At 46.0% G+C, this 16,030-nt stretch overlaps 1 protein-coding gene and 1 long non-coding RNA gene across 4 annotated transcripts in view; both read right to left on the bottom strand.

The window, feature by feature from the left end:
- The window catches only part of Nab1 (NGFI-A binding protein 1), a 41,333-nt gene extending 33,829 nt beyond the window's left edge, over window positions 1-7,504 (bottom strand). For 2 of the 3 annotated variants that reach the window (XM_038315197.1, XM_038315200.1), the window contains exon 1: window positions 7,373-7,504. The gene's annotated coding sequence lies outside the window, so the exon portion shown is untranslated. Of the gene's footprint in view, window positions 1-7,013; window positions 7,137-7,372 lie in introns of those variants that run through there. The other variant, XM_038315198.1, reaches the window with a different exon arrangement.
- A 1,089-nt stretch (window positions 7,505-8,593) lies between these two features.
- Window positions 8,594-9,455, bottom strand: LOC119803975. Its single transcript, XR_005283772.1, has 2 exons — window positions 9,237-9,455; window positions 8,594-9,117 (listed from the first exon to the last, which is right to left on the bottom strand). It is a non-coding gene; the product is annotated as an uncharacterized LOC119803975 (long non-coding RNA).
- Window positions 9,456-16,030: the final 6,575 nt, after the last annotated feature.

Here is a 16,030-nt window from a genome sequence, read left to right as displayed (position 1 = left end):
CAAAGTATGCAATCCCTACACCTCAGTCAGCGAAAAGAACCGCAGCATCAGGAAGAGGAATTTTAAAAACAGGAAAAAAATAATTCAGAATTAGTTCTAGAACGCTTACTGCTCACTAAACGGTAACCTCACACAATGTTTCCCACCGTGGCCCATCCCTGAGTCGCACTGGTCACCTGTCTGGCTCAGGCTGTGCTGAGAGAAATGAGCAGCTGCCTGGTCACAGATCCTCTCTTACTCTGTCTGCTAGGGGAACAGGATCTTCCAGGCCTGGGGCTGACAACTCAGGGTAAGACAGAGGGGGCCTTTCGTGGGCATCCAGTCCACGGCATCAGGACCCACTGGGTTACCCAAAATCTCAGGGGACTTCTGACTTTTCACCAGGGCTTGCCTGCAATCTCCCGGTGGCTTGCCATGCCCTGAGATGTTTTCAATTGACTTTAGTATCGGTGTGCAGGTTTCCTCTCCCGTCTTCTCTTACTATATCCTAAGTTCAAACATGAAGATGTTGGCATGGAGGGGAATTTACTATGATGGCTAGACTAGTCTCAGGTGGTCCCCTGCCTCAGCCTCCCTAGTTAGTGCTGAGATGTCATCAGGTGTGGGGCACCACAACCGTCTCTGAGAGCTCTGAACTGCCTCTCTTTTCCAGGCTTCCGTGGCATGACTGGATGCTTTGCCTTACACCAGACGGCCAACTGTTATTGCGGCAGTCACCAAAGCTGTGCCCATGGTTTGACCAGGACTTCTTCAACCTCTTCTACTTGCCTTTCTGAGGAATGGTGAAAGAGACACCAGTGTACGGATATGAAAGACTATACAAACTGAACACTTTCTGATAATAAAACCATAAGGAAGCCTTTCAAGAAAGCAGTTCTTTAGTAAACATGCAATTTTACATTTATTAAAGATGAAAGCAAACTTACATGCTAAGGAGGCGATTGTGCTTGTCTTTACATGAAGAGTGAAGCTTTGTCTGAGCGTGTGAAGCGGTAGGACACACAGCATCTGCACTATTTTTCTGAGCTGATCAATATTTTTATTTCATAATCGTCCATGCTGCGTATGAGGCTTTCACATAAATATGTAAAAGGAAACGGCAGCATTCTGTTCAGGGCCACTTCAGACATTGTGAGAAATTCCGCCCCAATCTTAAGCCAAATTTTATTTAATAAAGTTTTGTGTTTGTTAAACTTGTCAGCAACTCAAAACAGCGACTTCTAAACTCAAGCATCCTAACATAATCAATCCACAGACGCTCTAATTAGATACTGACCCACTACAGAATGACGGCAGAAAAATAGAGTCTTTGTTTTCTGCAACCAAGCTATTTCCATAAAAGCAGAAAACATTTTATGTACAGTCAAAACAATGTAGTTCATAACCTATAATAGTCTCGAGGGTGAGTCAAGCGGTTTCCAGTTGCATTCACGGGTGCTCCGTGCGTGGAGTGAAAGCTAGACAGAGTGACACATGTGTGTTGCGTGTCCGGAACCAAGGCCTCAGGAGAAATGCAGTAGGCAATACAGGTCATCCAGCCAGAAACACCTTGAATACTAAATCTTGTATTTATCCAATTCTTGTTGAGTTCAGAAACTGTTTACTACTGCCAAAACCTTCACCGCCCCACACACTGAAGTACACGATCCTGCATGGGGTCATTACCCATAATTTCATCACCCGTGGCTTGGTAAGGGTAATTCGTGGGCAGAATATGGAGTCCCTACAAAGAGATCTCAAAGTAAAAATGAAGCTTTTTCGTTACAAATGAAAGTAAAAGAACACTTTTCTGATTTCGTGAGATACAGACTGATTTAGTGTCTTGCTCTGAGAACGGTCAGCATGTTGTCAACGAACAATGCTAAACTCACCCCGAGTGGGTGCAGGCTTTATATTCAAAAGCGATTCTCATGTCTGCAATACTTGAGGATGGTGAACCTGAATTGTTGCCTCTGGACTGGAGTTTGGCATCACCCAAGGACTTCCAAACCTTGCCTGGTGTGCTCCCAAACAGGGGTATGTATGGTCTCATCTTCTTCCAGCCTCCCGGATTCCCAGATGAGTTCTTTGCAAGCCCGTCAGTCTTTCTCAATGCACTAACTTTCCTGTTTCTCGGATTAATACAAATGTTTCGTCCTTGTCTTCTCCATGTCTTTGTTCAAATCTGTATGAGCTTACGCCATAACATCAGCCCCAGCCTTTCTTTTCCCCAAGCACCAATTCTGGTTTTGACTTCTTCTCGCCCGCTGCCCAGCCCCATCTCCGCAGGCCTAGATTTTCTTCTCTGCAAGTCTCCCCACTGCCCTCACAAGTAATCTAAACGACTCCTGCGGGCACCCCACCTAAACCTGCCTTCTGTCTCCCGTGGCCCTGTCCTGGGCAGCCCTCCATTTTCTTTATCCTTTCCCACAAAACCTTTCACACACAGCCTGGCTGTAGTTTTCTCCAGATTTTCAGGCTGCCCACAGTATCGTCTTCCTTCCTTTCTGTTCCCTGTTTTTTTTTTTTTTTGTTTTGTTTTGTTTTTTTTGTTTTTTTTTTTTTACTTATTCCCACATGGACGCTCTGAGCCAGTTCTCAGGACACCAAGGAATGGCTCCTTTATGAAGGACCAGTTAAGCGGAAGCACATGTCTGAGGGCAGTGCGATAAATGCGATACAAAGTATCGTACCATAAGTACTACACAAAAGGAGCCGAGATAAATGCAATACAAAGTATCGTACCATAAGTACTACACAAAAGGAGCCGGGAACAAAGGACTCAACAGGCTCTAAAAACAAGGTACTACCTGGTTACAGACACCCTGAGGGTAGGAATTAGGTCTCCTTCATCTTTGCCTTTATTCTCAACAAAGCATTCTGTGTGGAATACTATTTCCAGACTTCTGTAGCGTGAAGCCCAATGTTTGAGATCCTTTCGTATTTCGAGGGCTACCCTCAGTCAACTGCTGCCTTCCCTAGGAAACTGCCAATCCAGCAGCAGGGTGTTCTTCTACATCCTGCTCCGCCATTCTCACTCACTCATGCTCAGCACTTCTCTTTCCCAGGGGGCTACGCTGCAGACTCTGACCGGCTCTTCGCCCAAGAGATCAAGGGATGAATGCCACCGAGGAACTGCACATGTTCAGAACTGTAACGCGCACCGTGTATGAAGTCACCCCCTAAGTCAGCGGTTTTTAAGAATTTAGTTCGACAAGCATAGGACCAAACTAGTCCCTCTGAATGTGGTTGACAGTTGCATGGCTGAGGTAGTCTGAGGGGCCACTGGCAGTGGCACTGGGATTTTTTTTTTTAATTATCAGTGAGTTTATTTATTTATTTATTTAATTTATTTATTATGTCTACAATATTTTGTCTGTGTGTATGCCTGAAGGCCAGAGAGGGTGCCAGACCTCATTACAGATGGTTGTGAGCCACCATGTGGTTGCTGGGAATTGAACTCAGGACCTTTGGAAGAGCAGGCAATGCTCTTAACCACTGAGCCATCTCTCCAGCCCGTGGCATTGGGATTTATCTCTACTGCATGTACTGGCTTTTTGGAATCCTCTTATTCTCTTTGGAGGGATACCTTGCTCAGCCTAGATATAGTAGGGAGGGCCTTCAACCTTCCACAAAGCAATGTGCCTTACCCTCTCTTAGAATTAGATGGGGGTGGGGTGGGAGGATATGAAGGGAATGGGAGGGGAGAGAGTAGGAATTTGGATTGGTATTTTTTAAAAAATAATCTAATAATTTATTTTTTTAAAAAAAGAATTTAATTTGATCATGAGAGATTCTGGGTAATGATTGCCCGTGTTCTTAAAAATCCAATATGGTGTGTTTCAAACAAACAGCAAACGCCTCATAAATCATCACTAGCCTTTAACAGATTCATGTCTCTTCTTAAGTATTTTTCCCTCAATGCTGTAAGAATGATTGGCACATACACATTTAGCACCTGTGAATATATACTCTATATGCTTTCTGGAAGTCTGTGGCAGTCCAGAAGACTCGGGACCAAGAGCAAAGCCTTGGTAAGGCCTGACTTATTTATGCAACATAGCCTGAATTTTTACTTCAAGGATTCAGAGTTAATAACCACCTCTTAGGAAACATCATGTAAAACCTTAGCAAAGACCTCATGCATCACTGACAGATAGAGAAGAACTAACCTCACTAGACTTTTTATCTCTTAACACCTAAGTGAGGTCTGCTGTCCCATCAAGTGAAATTTTAGAAAGGAAGGGTGCGCGGGCCTTAAAGCCTCTGAAGCCCCAGCAAGTTTCAAAGTGTAGCTTGGAAGCAGAGAGGCTTGGGAGAAGGGAACAGCAACCACAGCAAATGATGAGACTCCAAAGTTCAGCCTGGGAAAGGAGAAGCCAATAGGAGACGGCATTTTCTCATTTTCCAGTACTGGAATCCAGAACTTGTCTGTAGTTCGCTGTGGTTCGGTTGCCTTTCATGGGCTAAGGCTGCCGAGTTCTCCTGGAGACTTATCAGCCCCCGTGTGCTTCCCAGGAAGCATGGGGCTATGGGTGTTCACCTTGTCTGGGCTTTGCTGATGATGGAGACTGGACAGCCAGCCAGAAGCGTGCTATGCATACACTCCTACCATGAGCTACACTCTGGGACCCACAGAGTGGTAGCTCTGAAGACAATTTCAGGTCTTATTGCTCACGTAGCTATGAATTCATACTAACTTGGGAACATTAAAGTGTCTGTCTTTATATATTCTTCCCTCATATCTGAATAAAACCAGGAGCAGGTTTTCAAGAGATTCCTTTTAGTTCTGCCCGAGCCATCGAAGGGTAAGTTAAAACACATGGATGAAAATTAGAAAAAGATAAATCAGAGTCACTTGGCTACTCAACAACTACACATTAATATCAACAGACAAACACTAACATCTCTATGACGGCTGGGAGCCAATAGGAAAGGCACACGACAGCCACTAAGAAGCTGGGCAGACCGCAAGCAAAATGTAGACACATATAAACCCGATGGTCCTCAGACGTTCCTCTGTGAGAAGTACTAACCTACCATGTAAATTAATACACAGCCCCTAAATACAGTGCGTTGAAAAATGACATATTATTTGAAAGCTTAATGATATGTTTTAGCTGTGAGAAGTCTCAAGATGAACATTAGTGCTTTTCCCCAGCATCAACTTCTGAAATTTCCCTCTTGTTCCATTACCAAGACGAGAGAGTATATTCTACCACTGTAGGAGTTATTGAACATGTCAGACCAGAAAGGAAATTTGCACTTACTATAATAATCACACTAGACTCCTTTCTACCTCTCAAGGGATCAAAAGCAGCACGTGAAACAGGAGAGACCCAAGCAAAGCAGCCGGTGAGCTGACGTTATACTCAAGTGGCTGTCTTTTATTCTGTAATATAGTTGGTAAAATCCACAATGAAATAGGCACATGCAAAGGAGCTGTACATGAGCATGATCTTAAACTACTCATAAAATGGTCATTTCCAGGAAAATAACCAAATAGATGGTGGCCCTGTGGTATCCAGAACACAGCTTCACATGATGTCAAACACAGAGCTTTTCTAAAAAAAAAAAAAAAAAAAAAAAAAAAAAAAAAAAAAAAGTGGTAAAAACAGGTTTATTACAATGAAAGTTAAGGCCTAACTGTAGAGCAGATTCTAAGTCACCAAGCACAAAATTCTAACACACTTGTTTCCATCCAACCATCTTGTACTCTAAAATTTGTTCATGAAACAATATCTGCCTCCCTTTAGAATTTCTTCCTTCAAAGCATCTACAATACAAATTTTAATAAATCATTTTTGTCCTTCAGTTGAAGCAAAAGAAAATATGAAGTGCTTTAGCTGATAGTCTAAATAACAAAGAGGAAACAAGGCTAGGCTTTCTATAGGGCAGTGGGAAAACTTGTAGTTTGGCTAAGATTATGCAGTTGTTACACTCGTTTACTTATTTGATGTAATTTATTAGACATAACAGCTCACTAAAATTTCCTGTGTCGGCTCTATCTTAAGAATTTGCCATCTGAAATCCAGTCACATCCAAGGGACAGAAGGAAACAAAACGTCCAATGCCCGGAGTTTTTCTTTACTGTTGTTACTGGTACAGTCCCACACAGCAGCAGGCTTAGCGTCAGGAGATAAAAAGTGTGCTCAGTAGTGGAATTGGCAGGTTAAGCAAAAATGTTCACGTCAGAAATGTAAAAGCCAAACAACCAAAAATCTCCCTCGCATTCCTTGAGGTTATTTTCTTTCAAGATGTAACGTTCCAATATCTAAACTGGAAACAGGGATGAAGAAAGCCGACCCTGACGCCCATCTATAAATGCTCAACAGCATCTTTATGGCTTACTACGCTCAATGAGAGAACAGAACTGAAAGTCTCAAAAAGATGCAAGGTGGAGGAAGAATCCTTCAATCAAAGTCACTTGTCCTGGCACACAGGCAGGGCATGAGGCAGCTCTTTCACCCTCGGGAAGATAGCCTCCACCCAAAACATCCTATACATCTTCTCTCCAATATCTGTTCCTAAAACCGGAACATGAACTATAAATATCATAACATATATTATACAAAGGAAGAAATTTCAAAAAGTGAATATTTTAAAAGGGTAATTCGCTGCGTGTACAAAACAGCAAGGCATTTCGGATGTGACTAATCTATTTTAAATCCGGCTCCTCTGCAATTTAATATTACCTATTAAAACTGCCAAAATATTTTTAAACGAGATCCCAGAAATCTCCCTCAGAGATTCTGATCTTTGCACTCCGTAAAGTTGGCAGGCACGTCACTGGCAAACCAATCAGTAGTGACAAGTTACTCCAAACCAGCTCTTTCGGATCAAACTGTAAATTAACGAGACACTCCAAAAATTCCCAAGCCTCCCTGAGCCAGGGCATGGTTCCTCCTGGTCGCCCGCTGCAAAACTTGGTCTGCGCAACCTACGAACGCACAGTCCAGCTCTACCTCCGGGAGCCTCTTTGCACATCTCCTGTTGGACCGGACTTCGGTGTTTGTCCCCAGAAGGCCACACACCTGCATCCAAAGCTTCTATGTCCTACACGTGTCTGCACACTCCCCACTCAGCCTCAGAGGCTCGGCGACTCTCGCTTCCCTGCACCTGGGTGCCAAGTTTCTGCGAGCCACTTCCAAGCAAAACTCTCCTTCCGCTTTGAAAACAGAACTACAGTAGGAAGGGGCGGATAACAGGAAGAAAACGGAGACGGAGCGGCACTTTTAGGAAGTCGCCGTTCGCGGCGGCGCGGGCTCCCCACGCGGGCGGCGGGCGCGCGCCCCCCACCACCGCGGCCCCCCACCGACCCCCGCCCGCGGCCGCCCCGCCGAGCCCCGCGCCCGCGCCCCCGACTCCTGCCCCAGGCCCGCCCGGTACCTACGCGGCCCGCGGCTGCGGCGCGACGACGGCTCAGCCCGGCTCCTGCGGCGGCTGCAGCGGCCGGGACGCCCCCGCGCCCATCGAGGGGGGCAGGGACGCGGTGGGCGCGCGCTCCGTCCCCCGCCCGCCCCGACGGCGCTCGGTCGGCCGCGCGCGCGCGCGCCCTCGCGGGCGGAGGCTCAGGCGGAGGCGGGAGGCGGCGGCGGCGGCCCCGGGCGCCCTCCCTCGGCCTCTCCCGCCGCCCCTCCCTCCGCCTCGCCCTCCCCCGCCACCTCCGCCGCCCCCACCCCCCCACCCCCCCGCCCGGCGCGCTGTCACATCGGGAGATTCCGCTCTTGCTCCATTCGCCGCTCCGGCTCCCGCCCACGCGCGGCCGAGTGACGCAGATCCCGGCGTGGGCGGCCGCGGGGCGGGGGTGGGGGCCGGCGGGGCTGGGGCTCGGCGCGGTCCCGGGGGCGGCCCATTCCCACGGCAGCTGGGAGCGCGCGGGTGGGCGCGCGGGGACGCGGGCCCGGGAGGATGCGGCCGCGGTGGAGCAGACAGTGTGGCCGGCCGAGCCCCGCGCCCCGCCAGCCCGGGTGTGTGTGGTGGGTGGGGGGACAGCGGCGGACTGGGAGCCGAGCGCGCCCGGGCTGCCCCACCCGTGCTGGGCGAGCTGGCCGCGCACCGAGCACGCCCACAGGTGCGGCGGGACTCCCGCCTCGCCCACCCCACCCTGTCCCCACCCTCGCCCGGGCCTGGGCTTAGAAGGGAGGAAAGGGAACCCTCTGGCCTGGTAACTTAATGCCGCCCTTTTCACCATCTGAAAACCCTGTGGCTGGTCTCTGTTGGCTTCCTGTAGGCAAATGACACCGCCAGTACTGTCTTGGAGTGTGTCAAAATAGAGTTCTTGAGGCACTGCTGTAGAAATTTTGAGCTTGGTTTGCATAAACTTTTCTAGCCAAAGAAAGCGTTAAAGCACCTTCAAAATTGAAAGTGTTGCCAGCAATTAGAAAAAAAAATAAATAAATCTGTTTTTGCCTTCCTTTGCAAAAAAAAAAAAAAAAAAAAAAAACTATCCAAGCTTTAATGGTGTACCCTTCTGCAATACAGGTAGAATCCTGTTTTAATATACACATAAAACCCCAGTTTTATATAGGAGGCTGTTCCCACTTCCTGGCTGGCCTCCCAGAGTGTGCCTACTTGGTTGAAGGGGATACAAGGCATTCTTTGAGAGGAGAAATTCTTCAACCACATCTTTATGTTGCAACAATGGATGGGATGATAATATTGAAAGAAAAAAAAAACCTTATTAAACAAATCTTTTTTTCCTTTTGTAAAAACATGATCTACAAATGAGTGACGTCAATGAAATAAATATGTACTTAGATAAATACATAGTTAAACGCACACATATATATTTTTAAACTGAAATATCTTTCCTGTTAGTGACAAGGTCTATCTGGAATAATTGGTATTTTAAATAAATATGCTTAGTTCCTCAAATTCTTCAGAAGAAATCACTGCTGGGAGTTTCTCCCCGCCGCTCTAAATGTCAGGGTTTGTGCAGCTGTGGCCCCGCTCTCCGAAGAGAAAGCTAATTTGGGTGGTTGCGGTATGGCAGTACAGTCAAGGCTACCGAGGCAGTTTTCTTGGCCGGCGTGGAAAGGTAGAGGTTAACGGATGGTTGGGCAATGAAATCCACAGAATTCTTCTATTTCTTCGCTGGAACCCTGATGGTTTGCAAACATTGTTGGTTCTGAAAAACTGGGGTGGAGGTGACAGGGAGGGGAGAGCCCTTAATAGCACGTAGTTAGTGAGTCATGGACCGATTTCACACACACTCCCACCACCACCACCACCATGGCCTTCCCTGGAATAACTACTTGCGAGGCTCTCCCAGAGCAGGTGTCTGTCGTGCTGAAGGTGATGTTGATGAAGAAGTGGGGCCGGAGAGTCTGACTGGTAGCGAGGCTATTTCTCCAGCTAAACACTCAAGCCCTTCCTTGTTTGTTTTCTGGGCACATTAGATAGTGTGTTCTTCCCACATTAAGAATGGCATTCTGGGCCCACTTCGCTTCGCTTAAATGCCCTATGGTGCTGGGCGAGGTGGTGGGAGGAAAGAAAATGAAAGAGAAAATCTGAAGCTTTTAGGCATCCAGTTCAGTATGACGACACTGGCGTCGACAGGGCTTCTGGGAAAGAGCTGAGGTATTCACCTGTATGTGAGAGAAACTGGAGGAGCCAGCCCTGATTTCCTGTCGGGCCTCGCCCTCCCATCCCTAAACCCCACCCACCTGGTGCCCTAGTGGTTGGTTAATGGTAGGAGAAGGGATCCACTCTGTGAGGTAGCAATTAGGGAGCTGGGTTGTTCTCTGAAGGTCCTCTGGGAGACATTAGACAGTTTTAGAATTTCTTGGAGGCAGTCCCAGGCAGTTCTAAGAGAACATGGCAACACAAACGGTTCTTGAGACCATTTGGATATCTTTGTTAAAAAATGATCCCTGCAGTGGCGGCTTTGTTTCTTCTGTTTTGATTTTTCCCATAAATACCTGTATGCTTAAGTTACTCATGCTCTCTGGGACATCTTGTTAAGTGCTAATTAAGTACCAAGTTTAAGGTTGAGTTCTTGGCACGCGAATAACCAGTTTAAATCACGGTTCTACTCCCAGGACTTTTCTATAAAACCGCAAAAATAAGGAGATCAAAGGAAAGCCAGCAAGCCGAGGACCTTGCTCTGTTTCTTTGTAGCCTTTTATTTCCTATATACTCTCACAGATGCGGGGGCTAACAATAACACCATCCTCGGGGGCACAACTTTAAATACAAGCCACAGTGAGATACAACCAAAGGTCTTTAAAATGGGGGGGGGGGATCCTGTCTCATATCCCAGAAAGAGCCTAAAGGTTAATGGAATGTCATCTCTAATTGGCAGATGTTTCTGTCTCTTGATCTTTTGTTTATAGCTGTGTGTGTTTGTGTGTGTGTGTGTGTGTGTGTGTGTGTGTGCACGCTAAACAATGGCTGACTCATACCAGTCAATCAATATTTGTTGAGTAACTGAATGAAATAGAAAATAGGAACTTGCTAGCAAACGATTTCTTGTGTACTTTGTAGATGGTCTTAGCATGAATTTCATTTCCTAGTAGAAGAATCTAAAATGTGTATTATCTACTTCTGAGCGAATGTGTAAATCATTCAATAAAATATTGAGGCTAAGAATATGTTTACAATAAATTGCAATATAATAAGTTCCAAAATAATGCCTGACTATTGGAATAATTTATATTACATTTTCAGGCATAATTTAAAAAAAAAACAAATTGCCAAGGTTGTTAAATACACCAAGTTCTGAGCTCAGCTTTAGCAGTTTGGAAAGAAGCCTAGGAAGTATTGCCCCTCATCCCTTCTTAAGTTGTGTTTATTCTCAGAACACCATCTGCAGATATCCCAGGGTTAGCTCTTATCTGCTAAGGCAGGGATAGACAGAGCTACTTCTCATGACTCAAATCTAAATTGTTCTAAGTTTTGAAAACACTTTTCTATGAAATCTGAAAGTTCTTTTCTAGACTATTATCTTAGCTTTTATCCATCCCTGATAAAGATGGATTCAGGAGCTTTTTTTTCTCCCCTCGACTGCTAATTTTAGCCGATGTGAAATGTGTCATAGCATATAGTCAAGTCTAATATTTATCCTGAAAGAGAACCAAATTTTCTCTTCTGACTTTAGAAATTATAATTTTGGAAGAGTTTCTGGATGGGGAATTCAGAATGATAAACGAATATCCAGGAGGCCATCCAAAAGTCACAATGAATGCACGCGGCACACCTTTCAAAACAGGCTGGATGTAACCAATGAGCGCTGCCCCTTCCCTGTCTTCTAATGGCTTCTCTATCATGGGAAGCTGGCCCAGGAGAATCAAGACTGTGGTAGATGGTGGTTCAGATAGCAGTAAATTACATGCTGAGAAAATGATTCCCTTTGCGTTTCTCCTTCTGTCCTTGGAAGAGAGAAATCCAAGTTGGTGCCAGTCTGCCTCTAATCCTCTTACACTTACTAAATTCTGCCAGAGAAAGAGAGAGAGAGAGAGAGAGAGAGAGAGAGAGAGAGAGAGAGAGAGAGAGAGAGAGAGAGAGAGAGAAGGTTTCCTTCAGAGCCTCTGGCAGGCCTTAGTCTGTAGCTAGAATCTGAAAACATTGTTTCCCTTTTAAGGTTGTCCTCTATGGAGGCAAATGAGATTCACTAAAATAAAGATACCAAAATATCTTTTAAATAGATGTACTTAAGTAAAGGAAACCCAACTGTATAAAAGAAAACTGCTAGGGGATCTAGGTTGTGAACTTTGTGATTAAGAAAGGTAAATTATGAAAAGCGGTATAAAGTTTCCTTAAAATTCAAAAATAGACTTGCCAAATCATGTGTCGATAATCAAAATATGCTCCTTGGAATATATTGAAAGGAACTTGAAATCAGTGTCAGAGAGATGTCTTTGACAGCCAAGGTATGATCAACAAGTTCTTATCAGTGGATGAGCAAAATATATGATGTATATAGCGCATGGGTATATGCACGATGCAATGCTATTCAGTCCTTACAGGGCACAGACCCCTGTTGTTTGCAGCAATGTTGGTGAACCTGGAGCACGTTGTGTTAAATAAAATAAGCCAAGCACAGAAAGACAAAAACCCCATGACCTCATTCCTGTGGAATTCAGGAAAGCGGCTCTCATCATAGAAGGAGAAAAACAGGGATAGTTAATGGGAGCTGGGGTGGCTGGGGGTGAGTGGGGAGAGGTGGGCTAGAGGATGTACCAGGCTTCAGTGAGTAAGTCTGGAGATGTACTGTACAACTTAGTGACACCATTAGCAATAGGCTATAATCGTGAAAATGTTTCCACCATGAAAATACTGACTGTGAAGTAATAGGCATGTCGCTTAGCTAGATTTGACCATCCCATAGTGCTAGTGCGTATGGATCCAAACGTACTGGAGGGGCTGAAGAGAGGGCTTAATGGGCAAAATATTTGCTGTGTGTCCACATTTCCCTTCCTGTTTCTGTGACAGAGTACCCTAACAAAACGCACCTTAAACAAGGCTTCGTGATGGTTTGACAGAAAATGGCTCCCCAAAGGGAATGGCACGATTCGGAGGTGTGGCCTCGTTTCAGGAAGGGTGTCACTGTGGGGGCGGGCTTTGAGGTCTCCTTTCGCAAGTTACGTTTGGTGTGGAAACACCGTTCTCTTCCTGTTGCTTGCAGAGCAAGATGTAGTACTCTCAACTCCTTCTCCGACGCCACATCTCCTGCATCTGCCTTGACCCGTTGTGATGATAATGGGTTAAGCCTCTGAAACGGTAAGGCACCCCAATTAAATGTTTTCCTTTATGAGAGCTGCTGTGGTCATGGTGTCTCTTCACAGCAACAGAAACCCTAACTAACACAAGTTGGTACAAGAAGTGGGGTCTTGTTGTGATAGGTCAGACCATGGTTTTGTTTGAAGGAGTATGGACTTTGGGACTATGGATTAGAAAAGAATTTGAATGCTTTAAGTAGGTCTTATGGGCCATCATAGTAGGAACATGGAAGATAGTGGTGCTGAGGGTTATTTGAACTTGGGGCGGGGGGCTGGCTCAAGAGGTTTCAGAGGCGAAGAACTTAGTATATTGCCTAGAGATCACTCCTGTGATGTTTTGGTGAAGAATGTGGGTACTTTTTTGCTCTTGTCCAAAGAGTCTGCCCGAGACTAAAGTGAAGAGATTTGGATTAATTCCATTAGCGGAGGAAAACTCAAAACAAAATAAGCTGTCGTGTGATTCTGTTGACATGAATGAAGATTTGCCATGAAGAGGAGCAAGCTGGGCGGAAGGAGCATCAGGAATGGAATTAAGTCCTGCGCTCAAGGAGACAAGCGGATTAAGAAATGGAGTGAAGGCCCCGATGACCTCAGGGAAAGATCCCACCCAGGTAAGTTTCCAACCTGCAGGAAGTAACTAAAGAAAACCTTAGAACCCGATGTCTTGGCGCACGTCTCCAATCGCAGCACTCCAGAGGCAGAGGCAGGAGGATCTCTGAGTTTGAGGCCAGCGTGCTCTACAGATCCAGCTTCAGTACAGCCAGTTTAGTCAGTGAAAGAAACCACTGAACACAGAAAGCTGGTGAAGATGTAATTGAGTGAGGGGGCCCTGCCCCAACTCCAGCGAGTAGTAGCACTTGGTAGCTTCAGCCACGTGGTTCTGGCTTTAGAGGCAAGGGTAGAAGAAACGAGCTATGGGATATCCCTCCAGTGCTAAGGAAAGCCGCTGAGGCCAAGCTTGTCAGCAGTGTCCCGTAATGGAAGTCCAGAGGGGGGCCATTGCGTGAAGCTGTGAAGGAGGAGCCCGGATTGCCTTGGAGACCCCAGGATGTTGGAGACGCCAGAGTTGTGGGATACCTGTCAGGGAGAGCTGGTCACACAGAGTGAAACCGGTCCAAGAGAAAGAAGTGTATTGCAGTCAGTCAACCAACCTGCAAAGGAATTGGCGATCTGAAGAGCTTTGGCATGGGACATGGAGATGTAGAATTTGGAGTGTGCCCAACCGACTTTCAGTCTTGCTTTGGTGCAATATTTCTTCATTATCCCCCCTTCCCTACATTTTGGAATGGTAATGTATATCCTGTGTGGATATATGTAGGAAGTACAGGGTCTACTTTTTGGTTTTGATTTTACAGGGGATTATAGTTAAGAGATTACATGAATCTCATAACAGACTTGGAGCTTTAGACTTTTAAATAAGTTTGAAGCTATTATAGACTATGGGGACTTTTGAGGTTGTACTGAATGCAGTTTTTGCATTATGGTATGGCTACCGGCCTACAGGGGCTAGGGAGTGGAGTGTGGTGGTTTCAAAGAAAACGGTCCCCAAAGGGAGTGGCACTATTAGGAGGTGTGGCCTTGTTGGAGGAAGTGTTTCATTGTGGGGGGGTGGCTCTGGGGGTCTCCTATGCTCAAGCTATGCCCAGTGTGGAGCACAGTTCACTTCCTGTTGTTGCTTGTGGATCAAGATGTAGAAAACTTAGTTCTTTCTCCAGCTCTATGTCTGCCTGCATGCAAACATGTCCAGCCATGATAGTAATGGACTGAACCTCTGAAACTGTAAGTGAGCCACCCCGATTAAATGTTTTCCTTTTAGGAGTTGCCATGGTCATGGTGTCTCGTCACAGCAGTAGAAGAAACCCTAACTAACACAGGGGTTTTTCTGGCTCCCAGTTTAAGGGTAGAGGCCATTGTAGCTGGGAAGTCAGAACTTCTGGAGCTCGAAGCAGCTGGTCACATCATATCCACGACCAGAAAGCAGAAAATAATGAATGCACTCATCTCTCTTTCTCTATCGTGTACAGTTCATGCCCCAAACCCAGGAAATGGTGCCATCCACTTTTAGTCTCTCTCTCTCTCTCTCTCTCTCTCTCTCTCTCTCTCTCTCTCTCTCTCTCTCTCTGTCTCTCCCCAAGACAGGGTTTCTCTGTAAAGCCCTGGCTGTCCTAGAACTAACTCTGTAGACAAGGCTGACTTTGAACTCCTCCTGCCTCTGCCTCCTGAGTGCTGGGATGAAAGGTGTGCGTCACCACATCCGCTGCTGCTGCCACCTGGTTGAGGCTAGCCCTTCTTACGTCAGTTAACTAATCAAGAGAATCCTCCCAGGCAAGCCCAGAGGCTAACCCAGAAAATCCCTACAGCTGTGTCTAGATTTTGTTGACCTGAATAGTACCACCTGTTACACTAGGCAACTATGCCTGAGTTTGAACCCCAAGATCCCACATAAAAGGTAAACACAGTGGCACTCATTTGTAAATCCAGCGTACCTACCGCAAGATGGGAGGCAGAGACTAGAGGCTGGAAGTTTATGGACCCACTAAGGTGCCTATGCAAGCAGAGATCCTTCCTCAAACAAGGGGAAGACATCCAACGGTGTCCTCAGACAGCCACAAGCACACTGTGGCATGAGTTGACCTCCCCCACATGCATGCATAACATATACACACATGCTCAGCATACACACATGCGTGCACAACATATATACCCAATCACAACACACACACAAATACACACACACAAAGTAAGTATGCTTCCATACTTGACACGTTATGGATCAGCTTAAAAGTAAAGTCAGTAAACACTATTTTAATGTTGCATGGAAATAAATATCTGTCACCCACTGTGACACGTTATAAGCATGAAATCTGTTGATCGTTGCTTGCAATAGAAACCATATGCTGTCACTCATGTATGTAATCACCTGTTTCAATTCATAGGAGATTGGGGGCTGCAGGATGGCTTAGTTGATAATGTGTTTGCATGAAGACCTGCATTTGACTCCCCAGAATCCTCATTTTAAGAAGCAAGGTGCCGCGCACATGCCTGTAATCCTGTTGCTGGGTAGGTGGAGACAGGAAGAATTCCTGCTTTTCTGGCCAGCCAGGTGACCAAATCCAAGAGCTCCAACTTTATAGCAAAAGACTGTCTCAGAGCTCAGGGAGATAGTGCATGAGGAAGAAAACAAACTTTGAGCTCTGATCTCTAGACACGCACATGCATGCACACACTCATCACACACACACATGCACTCATGCAAATGTACCCCCACACGCACGCGCATGCACAAACACATACACACACAGAGGAGAGTCAAATGCGGAGTATTGAAA

This window comes from Arvicola amphibius, chromosome 18 (assembly GCF_903992535.2).
Source record: "Arvicola amphibius chromosome 18, mArvAmp1.2, whole genome shotgun sequence".
Classification (NCBI taxonomy): Eukaryota; Metazoa; Chordata; class Mammalia; order Rodentia; family Cricetidae; genus Arvicola; species Arvicola amphibius.
This window is presented reverse-complemented; position numbering and strand designations above follow the sequence as displayed.